General features: G+C 48.5%; 1 pseudogene; it reads right to left on the bottom strand.

Annotated features, from left to right (window-relative positions):
• Positions 1-245: 245 nt before the first annotated feature.
• LOC136491595 (uncharacterized) lies at positions 246-2348 on the bottom strand (annotated as a pseudogene).
• Between the last annotated feature and the right edge of the window lie 7368 nt (positions 2349-9716).

Below are 9716 nucleotides of genomic sequence, written 5' to 3'. Positions count from 1 at the left end.
ATACACAAGAGGCAATACAACAAATTAGCAAGCATTAGTGGCTTAGTGCATTAGTTCATGCATGAGCATGACAAATGACATCATAGTTTGTCTCTAATAGTCCACAAACTTAGAGACTGAAAGTCTAAAGTACTGGACTCTAAAGCATTCTAATTACTAGTCAACTACACCAAAGCCATACAACATGAGTGCAGGACAAGGGTGTAGGACATAAAAGGGCTGAGTGCAAATCTCTGTTTCAGCACTCAAAATCCATCATCAAACTCATCAAGATCAGCAGCGTCGTCTTGATCAGTAGCAGGAACATTGCCAGCTTCTTCACACTCGCTCACTTCTGCATCATCATGTGGGTCTTCAACTTCGTCTTCCTCTTCGCCATCTTCAGCAGCAGCAGCAGCAGGAACATTTCTGGGGCGTCTATAATACTGAACAGGAGCAGCAGCTCTCCTAGGAAGGTTACGACCCTGCAGCGCTTGTGATGCACCGATGGCTTCATCAACATGCTGCCATGTGAGGTCATCAACAGCATCAGACCCTCGAGCACCTGGAACAGGCACATGCAATGAATCAGCCCATTCATTGTCCCAATCGAACTCCTCAATGACCAAAGGGTCATATTTCTTGCCTGCCTTCTCACGCCTAAGCTGAAACCTTGTTCTCATCTTCCGATTGTATGAAACAAAGACAATATCATTCAATCTCTTGTGCAGCAGCCTATTCCTTTTCTTTGTATGCATCTACAAAAAAAATCAGATGGGAAGCAAAACAAAAAATCAGATTGTATGCATCTAAATATAAACTGTTAGTCACAAGGATACTCACATGACTGAAGGTACTCCAACATCTCTCACATCCTGAGGATGAAGCACAAAGACTAATTATACGCTTAGCAAGTCTTTGTAGTTCAATGGCTCGGCCACCATAAGAACGCCACCAATCAACTGGATGAAAAGGACAACACATATTTGGTGTTTGGAATGCAATTAAGTTGCTGAAATTTACAAGCTGAGATAAACAACACTTATGAGGATTCATTTTGTCATAGCTTTCCTTTGCCATTTTGTTTGAGAAGGCTTCTCCACGTTGCTCTTCATACTCAATGGCCTGCCTATTGATCTTCATTTGTGTTTCCACATCTGGTATCATTCTTCCAAACACTTCAATAAAACAACCTCTTAGCTACCCAACAGTGACATCATCATTAGCTTTTATCAGAGGAAAAAATTTTCTCGGGTTCAAATATAGTGCAGCCCCATACAATGGATGGTCCATTTGTTTCACCCAACACCTCTCAATAATTTCCATGATCTTCTTGAGTAGGCCATCCTTGGTTGGTATATTGAACCTTTGCTTTATCCTCTCTTTTGCATGATTTATTAGAGCCCATACCTCTGGCATTGCAGGCTTCTCATCACCATCAACAGCCCTCAAAACAATTAAGAGTGGGGCTGAAGCTCTTAGGCAATCTTCTACCGAGTTCCAAAACTCAGTAGATAGCACAATGTCTTGCACTTGTTGACCTGCTGCAGTTGTACACAAGTTGTTCCCAGTCCATGCTTCACTAACAAACAAGCTCTTCAAGGCATCCTTGTTCTTGTACAAACTCTTCAATGTCAGAAATGATATGGCAAATTGAGTCTTTGCTGTCCTAACAAGATCAGTCCCACCTGTTTGAGCCCTCATTGCACTAAGAAGCCTTCCATGCCTATAAATGAAGTTGGTGACACGCTTAGCACATGCAATAGGTTTCTTGAATGCCTTCAAGTTCCCAATTTCTTCCAACATCAGATCCAAGCAATGTGCAGCACAAGGACTCCAAAACAGTGTGGGAATCCTATCCATCAAGATCTTACTAGCAGCCTTATAGTTAGCGCCATTGTCGGTCACAACTTGAACAACATTGTCCCTTCCAATGTCGTCAATCTTCTCCTGTAACAAATCAGCTAGCATTGTTGCACTATGAACTTCACTTGATGCATCAACTGACTCCAGAAAGTACATTCCCTCAGGGCTGTTCACAAGAAAATTAATCAAGTGGCGCCCTCTCATATCAGTCCATCCATCTGACATTAGTGTACAACCATATTGCTTCCAGGCCTACTCATGGTCCTTCCTCATGTCACTTGTCACCTTAACACATTCTTGGAGCAAAGGGTCACCAAGCTGCTGGTTAGTTGGAGGCTTGTACCCTGAACCATATTGGGCTGTTGCCTCACAAGCAATTTCAAATTGCCTTGAATTTGCTGCATTAAAGGCTACACCACACTCCATGAACCACAGTGCCCATTGCATATCCACATATTGCTTCTCCTCCTTAGTCTTTGTGCTGGACTCAATGGTGGGCTGAAAGTCCTTTGCACGTCTTTGATCTACTATCTGTTCAGGTGTTCTCCTAAGCATACCAACAACTGACTTTGTTGCATTGGTCTTTGGTGTCTTTGGTGTAGAATTGACACTGCTAGCTGTTGAAGCCTTGAATTGGAAGATAGCATGCCTTTTCTTAGCGGCTGTCCTAGAACTTGGTTTTTTTGCAGCCACTTTTGGTGTGGCATTTGCTGCTGTTGCTGCTTGTACATCTGCAGCTACTACCTCCACAATTTCATCTTCTGGTTCCCCATCCTCCTCAATACCATCCAAGTACAAAGGCCTTCTTCTCTTCTTTTGCAAGTAAGCTTCCATCTCTTTCCTGATTTCAGTGCTAACTTTTGGACAAAGGATAATATCTCCATATCCACCAGCCAAATGTTGCTTGAACCTCTTTATGCCTCCTGAACCCTCATGTCCACACAGGATACATGTCACCCAGTCTCTCCTAGCAGGGTCCTGCTAGTAGCCATATTTCCAGCCTAGATCATTGGACTTTGCTTTCCTTGCTGGATCAGTCTTGGGATCATACTCAGGTACTTCAACTGTGCTTGCCATGTTGCTTGCTGGATCAGTCTTGGGATCAAAGAAAGATCTGTGCTTTGTGTTGTAGCAGGGTGTGTGACAGCCCAAGCACAAGCAGGCATTTGTATATGTGAGTACCCATATAATATAAAAAGCAAGCATCAGCAAAAGCAGAGCAGACAACAGAGTGCAGAATAAATATTAGAGAAGGGAGGAGGCAGGGATAGGCATCCAGCATGAGCATACAATATTCCGATTGAGGTCAATAGCAGAGCATGAGAACGAGGCATACAATATTCAGATCAAAAGCAGAGCAGCAGGCATATGAGGCATTACTATATTCACAGAAGCAGAGTAGGCAGGGGCATACCACAGGCGGCAGCGCATGACCGGAGGCAAATGCTGGAGGGGGCTCGAGCTGGCGAGCGGAGGCAGCTTCTTCTCGGTGGAGGCCGGCCGGTGGACTCGAGCTGGCGAGCGGAGGAGCAGCGAAGCGGAGCAGGAGGTCCGCCCGCCGCCTTCTCTCTTTCTCTTCCGGTCTCCCCTCGCCCTGGGCAGCTTCTTCTCGGAAGGGGAGGCCGGCCGGTGGACTCGAGCTGGCGAGCGGAGGAGCAGCGAAGCGGAGCAGGAGGTCCGCCCTGCCGCCTTCTCTCTCTCTCCTGGTCTCCCCTCGCCCCCCTCGCGGTAATGGCTCAGGCGGTCGATTTCCCGCGCGTAGGTCGCAATTCCCGCGCTCGCGCGGTCGATTTACCGCAGGCCGCGGTCATTTTCGCCCCCTTCCCCGCGCAGCGGTCATTTTCGCCCCCTTCCCCGCGCCGCGTCCGATTTCCCGCGGACACGCACTCGATTTCGCGCCCTCCCCTGCGAATTAGATTATGGCGTCCGCTGGAGAGCTCTAGGCGTCCGCCCGACGCCATTCGTGCCTAGGCGACGCCTAATCTGCTGAGGCGGACGCCATACAGGCTGAGGTCGTGACGAGGACGACGCCCAGGCCCTCGAGCACGCCTTGGCGCCTAGGCGACGCCTAGGCGACGATTAGGCGACGCCTCAAAAACATGGGTTTAGTTCGTGAAATAAAAATTTTTGGATGTCACATCAGATGTTTTGGAGATGTCGAAAGGGATTTTCGGATATTAATAAAAAACTAATTACATAGCTCGTCTGGAAACTACGAGACGACTTTATTAAGCCTAATTAAGCCATCATTAGCGCATGTTAGTTACTGTAGCACTTATGGCTAATCATGGACTAATTAGTCTTAAAACATTCGTCTCGCGATTTCCAACCAAACTGTGTAATTAGTTTTTTTCGTCTATATTTAATACTCTATGCATACGCCATAAGATTCGATGTGATAGTTTGGGGTGAAAATTTTTGGGAACTAAACCAGGCGTAAGCTGTAAGTGTGGCGGTAGGGATGAAAACGGTACCTCTAGTGTGGCACAGTGGCAGTGCTAGGTGATTCTTCTGGACCTAAGGGCTATGTGTGTCCTGTTGTTGCGTGGTTCATGGAATGGATGACAACAACCTGGCAATTTCTGGAACCAAGTTTGGTTGTTTTGACTCCCTGGAGCATATGCAGGAAAGTGGAGCATGTTGTTTTTGCAGGAGGGGTTTTCTTGAAGCCCCTATTTATTGTGAAAGTAGCTATTATGTAATAGCTCTCATGTGTTTCCTTAAACTCCTTGCAGCTTTGGCTGTGGGGAGTAGGGCTCCTCGCGCATGTAATTGCTTCATTCTCCTTATTATAAACCAAAGCTGGGAAACCAGATCTTTAAAAAAAACCTTTTGTTTGATCTTTCTGTTCGGCATAGGACTCTACATGTGATATTTTCGTTGGATCAAGGGCTTGTTTAGATGCCAAAATTTTTGGCAAAATGGCATGGTAGCAGTTTTCGTTGTTATTTGGCAATTAGTGTCCAATCATAGTCTAATTAGGCTTAAAAGATTCGTCTCGTGGATTTCGTCTAAACTGTGTAATTAGTTTTATTTTTTATTTATATTTAATACTTCATGCATGCGTCCAAAGATTCGATGTGACGAGAAATCTTGAAAAATTTTGCAAAATTTTTTGCAACTAAACTGGACCTGATTGGAACCATTCCATTATAACTTTCACGGATTAAAAAACTGCCATTACTATTCATCATATTGGAATATTGCCATTACAATTCACTGTCTCGCTGAACCGTGTATTTGTATGCCTGAGACGACGTTAGACCCAGATACAGGTCACTATATTTTCGTATACACCAAAATTCCCTGTCTTCTTCGTTGCCCCCCTGCTGCTCCGTCTTCTTCGTTGGACAGAACCTATCTCTTGTGTTCAGCTCAGCACTGCGCCGCAACCCCCTCCCCTCCACCGAGCCCCCATGGTGCTGTCTCTGACCACTGCCGCCGGCGCCGCCAAACCTCGCCTCATTCCTGCACAAGCGATGCTCCGCTGCCGCATCGATCGAGAGTGGGGGGTTGGGTTGGGAGCTCGCTGGACCTGTGTGCGCAGCGTGTGAGGCCGAGTTCGCTGATCCCAGCCATGACACCGGCCACCACATCCGTTGCTGTTCCCAGCTCCGGCCACCCCGTCAGCCCGCGGCGGGGCTGAGCTCATGCGCCCACGCCGGGGCCGAGCACCCCGCACGCGCGCTGGTTGCGGAGCTCACGCGCTCACCCGGGGCCGAGCTCGCCCGCCCGCGCGCTGGGGCGGAGCTCCCGCGCCTCTGCCTCGGGCCGAGCTCTCCCGCATGCACGCTGGGGCCGAGCTCACTCGCCCACACGCTGGCCCGGGGTGAAGCTCGCGTGCCTCCATGCCTGGTCGAGCTCACCGGGCCGCGTGCTGCTCTCACTTGCCTCCCCTGTTCGTCCGATTTTTTTTATTTTTTTAGCCTTTTTTTAATTTTCACAAATACGTTCGAAAAAAATTTCAGAATCTATACCCTTAGCTCGGCGCTATTGATGCTGACGCCGAGCTAACACGTCTCGGCGCTAGCGTCCCTGGCGCCGAGCTCTTGGGCTCGAGGCACACGTTGAGGTGACATGGCAGGGGACGCTGAGCTCGGCGCCGTAGATCTTGGCGTCGAGCTTGGCGCTAGGATGAATGGCGCCGAGCCTTTATTACGTATGAGCCCCAAATCCTTTCTCTCTTCCTCTCTCCCCCCTCTCTCGCATCTCCCTCGTCTGAGCCGAGCACCGTCGCCGCCGCGCCCGGAGCCTGCCACCGGCCGCCCGAGCCTGCGCGGCATCGGCCTCACCCTCGCCGGCGCATGCCGGAGCCCGCCACCGGCCGCCCACGCCGGCCGTCGTCTCCACCCCGCTCCCGCCCCGAGCCCCGTGGCCGCACCGAACCCGCGGCGTAGCCCGCCCCCGCGTCGGCCGCCCTTCCCCGCTTCCTCGGCCACGGCCGCGGCGGCCACCGCGCCGGGCCCATGCATTGACCGTGCCGCGCCCGCCTTGCGCGCGCCGCGCCGTGCCGTGCAGTGACCGTGCCGTGGCCACGTCGCGCCCACGCCCGGCCTCGCCTAATTGGCTACCCATGCCGACGTCCGCGGATCAGTCGTTGCAAAGATAAAAATTGTGAATATGCAATATACCTACTTAGTTGGTATTTGTTATTTACTACTTAATGTGATGACTTAGGTAGTTGATTTAGTTAGTGATCTAGTGAGATATATATGTAGATAGATAGAAACATAGATACATAGGTACATAGATATAGTGTTGACACCGTTTTTTGCACGTGTCAAAATAATCGGAGTGGACTAATCGGCAAGGGGAAAGTTATTGAATACTTTGATAGCCAATGAAAGCCAGTTTGTAAAGATGGTTGCCGATAGCTGGTGATGGTCGATGTAAAGGTTGATTTGGACTCGGGCGTTGCCGATGAGGTTGGAGGTGTTATTGTCGATGCCGATGAAGGGAGGCTTGAAGACTACTGCCGATGAAACAGGGAGTGTGCCGATGAAGGAAGACTTGAAGACTACTGCCGATGAAACAGGGAGTATGCCGATAAAGGAAGACTTGAAGACTACTGCCGATGAAATAGGGAGTATGCCGATGGGAAGGAGGACAGTGAGATTTCCATCGTAATTGAGGCGGACAGGGAAATAGATAGGAGTTGATTTCCTTTTCTGTATTTGTTAGGTTATGATTCGTGTAAGAGTCACGTGTTTCCTTAGATATGGGATTGGTGTCCTAGTTGTGTTTGGTTGTGTCTCTTTAGATCAGGGTATAAATATGGAGTAAGGGGCAATGTAATAGATATACATCAATCAATATCAAAACCAATTTTTACTCCTATTTGCATCTACTTACTTTTCGGCGACTTCGTCAATTTGCATATTTTTCCTTTTTACGAGTTCTCATTGATTCGGCGAGCTGCATCGTTTCAGTACGATCTTCGGTGATTCTCGAGTTCCGCGTGAGCACCTCTTGGCCGTGACTTCCGGGCGTATCGCTGTTGTCAGGACTAAAGTGTTCGTATCTTCATCCTTGTCGATTAGCAGGTCAAATCGACTGGCACGCTTTGGATATCGATTCGGGTATTAGCCCTTTGTGTTTGCAGATCCACTTTTGCATCAACATATAGTTAGATAGCTACTTAGATAGGTAGTTACATATTTAGTTAACTAAATAGGACCTAGCTATTTAGTTAGTACAATGTATCTATGTATATAGTTATTATCTTATTTACTTAGTTTGTAGTTAGAAAGTACTTGTTAGGTACTATCTAGCGTCTAATTTGAACTAAAGGACATGCGTTTCGTTATGTGTTTGCTGGCGCCGAGCTCTTGGGCTCGAGGCACACGTTGAGGTGACATGGCAGGGGACGCTGAGCTCGGCGCCGTAGATCTTGCGTCGAGCTTGGCGCTAGGATGAATGGCGCCGAGCCTTTATTACGTATGAGCCCCAAATCCTTTCTCTCTTCCTCTCTCCCCCCTCTCTCGCATCTCCCTCGTCTGAGCCGAGCACCGTCGCCGCCGCCGCCCGGAGCCTGCCACCGGCCGCCCGAGCCTGCGCGGCATCGGCCTCACCCTCGCCGGCGCATGCCGGAGCCCGCCACCGGCCGCCCACGCCGGCCGTCGTCTCCACCCGCTCCCGCCCCGAGCCCCGTGGCCGCACCGAACCCGCGGCGTAGCCCGCCCCCGCGTCGGCCGCCCTTCCCCGCTTCCTCGGCCACGGCCGCGGCGGCCACCGCGCCGGGCCCATGCATTGACCGTGCCGCGCCCGCCTTGCGCGCGCCGCGCCGTGCCGTGCAGTGACCGTGCCGTGGCCACGTCGCGCCCACGCCCGGCCTCGCCTAATTGGCTACCCATGCCGACGTCCGCGGATCAGTCGTTGCAAAGATAAAAATTGTGAATATGCAATATACCTACTTAGTTGGTATTTGTTATTTACTACTTAATGTGATGACTTAGGTAGTTGATTTAGTTAGTGATCTAGTGAGATATATATGTAGATAGATAGAAACATAGATACATAGGTACATAGATATAGTGTTGACACCGTTTTTTGCACGTGTCAAAATAATCGGAGTGGACTAATCGGCAAGGGGAAAGTTATTGAATACTTTGATAGCCAATGAAAGCCAGTTTGTAAAGATGGTTGCCGATAGCTGGTGATGGTCGATGTAAAGGTTGATTTGGACTCGGGCGTTGCCGATGAGGTTGGAGGTGTTATTGTCGATGCCGATGAAGGGAGGCTTGAAGACTACTGCCGATGAAACAGGGAGTGTGCCGATGAAGGAAGACTTGAAGACTACTGCCGATGAAACAGGGAGTATGCCGATAAAGGAAGACTTGAAGACTACTGCCGATGAAATAGGGAGTATGCCGATGGGAAGGAGGACAGTGAGATTTCCATCGTAATTGAGGCGGACAGGGAAATAGATAGGAGTTGATTTCCTTTTCTGTATTTGTTAGGTTATGATTCGTGTAAGAGTCACGTGTTTCCTTAGATATGGGATTGGTGTCCTAGTTGTGTTTGGTTGTGTCTCTTTAGATCAGGGTATAAATATGGAGTAAGGGGCAATGTAATAGATATACATCAATCAATATCAAAACCAATTTTTACTCCTATTTGCATCTACTTACTTTTCGGCGACTTCGTCAATTTGCATATTTTTCCTTTTTACGAGTTCTCATTGATTCGGCGAGCTGCATCGTTTCAGTACGATCTTCGGTGATTCTCGAGTTCCGCGTGAGCACCTCTTGGCCGTGACTTCCGGGCGTATCGCTGTTGTCAGGACTAAAGTGTTCGTATCTTCATCCTTGTCGATTAGCAGGTCAAATCGACTGGCACGCTTTGGATATCGATTCGGGTATTAGCCCTTTGTGTTTGCAGATCCACTTTTGCATCAACATATAGTTAGATAGCTACTTAGATAGGTAGTTACATATTTAGTTAACTAAATAGGACCTAGCTATTTAGTTAGTACAATGTATCTATGTATATAGTTATTATCTTATTTACTTAGTTTGTAGTTAGAAAGTACTTGTTAGGTACTATCTAGCGTCTAATTTGAACTAAAGGACATGCGTTTCGTTATGTGTTTGGACTAGATGGACAACCTAGTAACCATATATCATGGAGGCACTGTTGAATACGATCGCTATGGATATGTTGAGTTTGTTGACATGCAAAGCGTGTCTGTGCTATTCAATGATAGGCCTTCATTTAGTGAGATGCTTGCACGGGCTCAGGAGGAGCTGCATTGCCTTGGAGATTGAAAGCATCTAGGCCCCTAGTTGGGTTTCGGTGATTAATGACAATACGTGATTATTATGACTAATGTGTGTTTTTGCAGAGGCAATTAAGTTAGGTCATGGTAATGG

The sequence above is a fragment of the Miscanthus floridulus genome, chromosome 11 (genome assembly GCF_019320115.1).
Source record: "Miscanthus floridulus cultivar M001 chromosome 11, ASM1932011v1, whole genome shotgun sequence".
Classification (NCBI taxonomy): Eukaryota; Viridiplantae; Streptophyta; class Magnoliopsida; order Poales; family Poaceae; genus Miscanthus; species Miscanthus floridulus.
The sequence above is the reverse complement of the archived record's forward strand: the minus strand, read 5'-3'. Positions and strand labels throughout refer to the sequence as shown.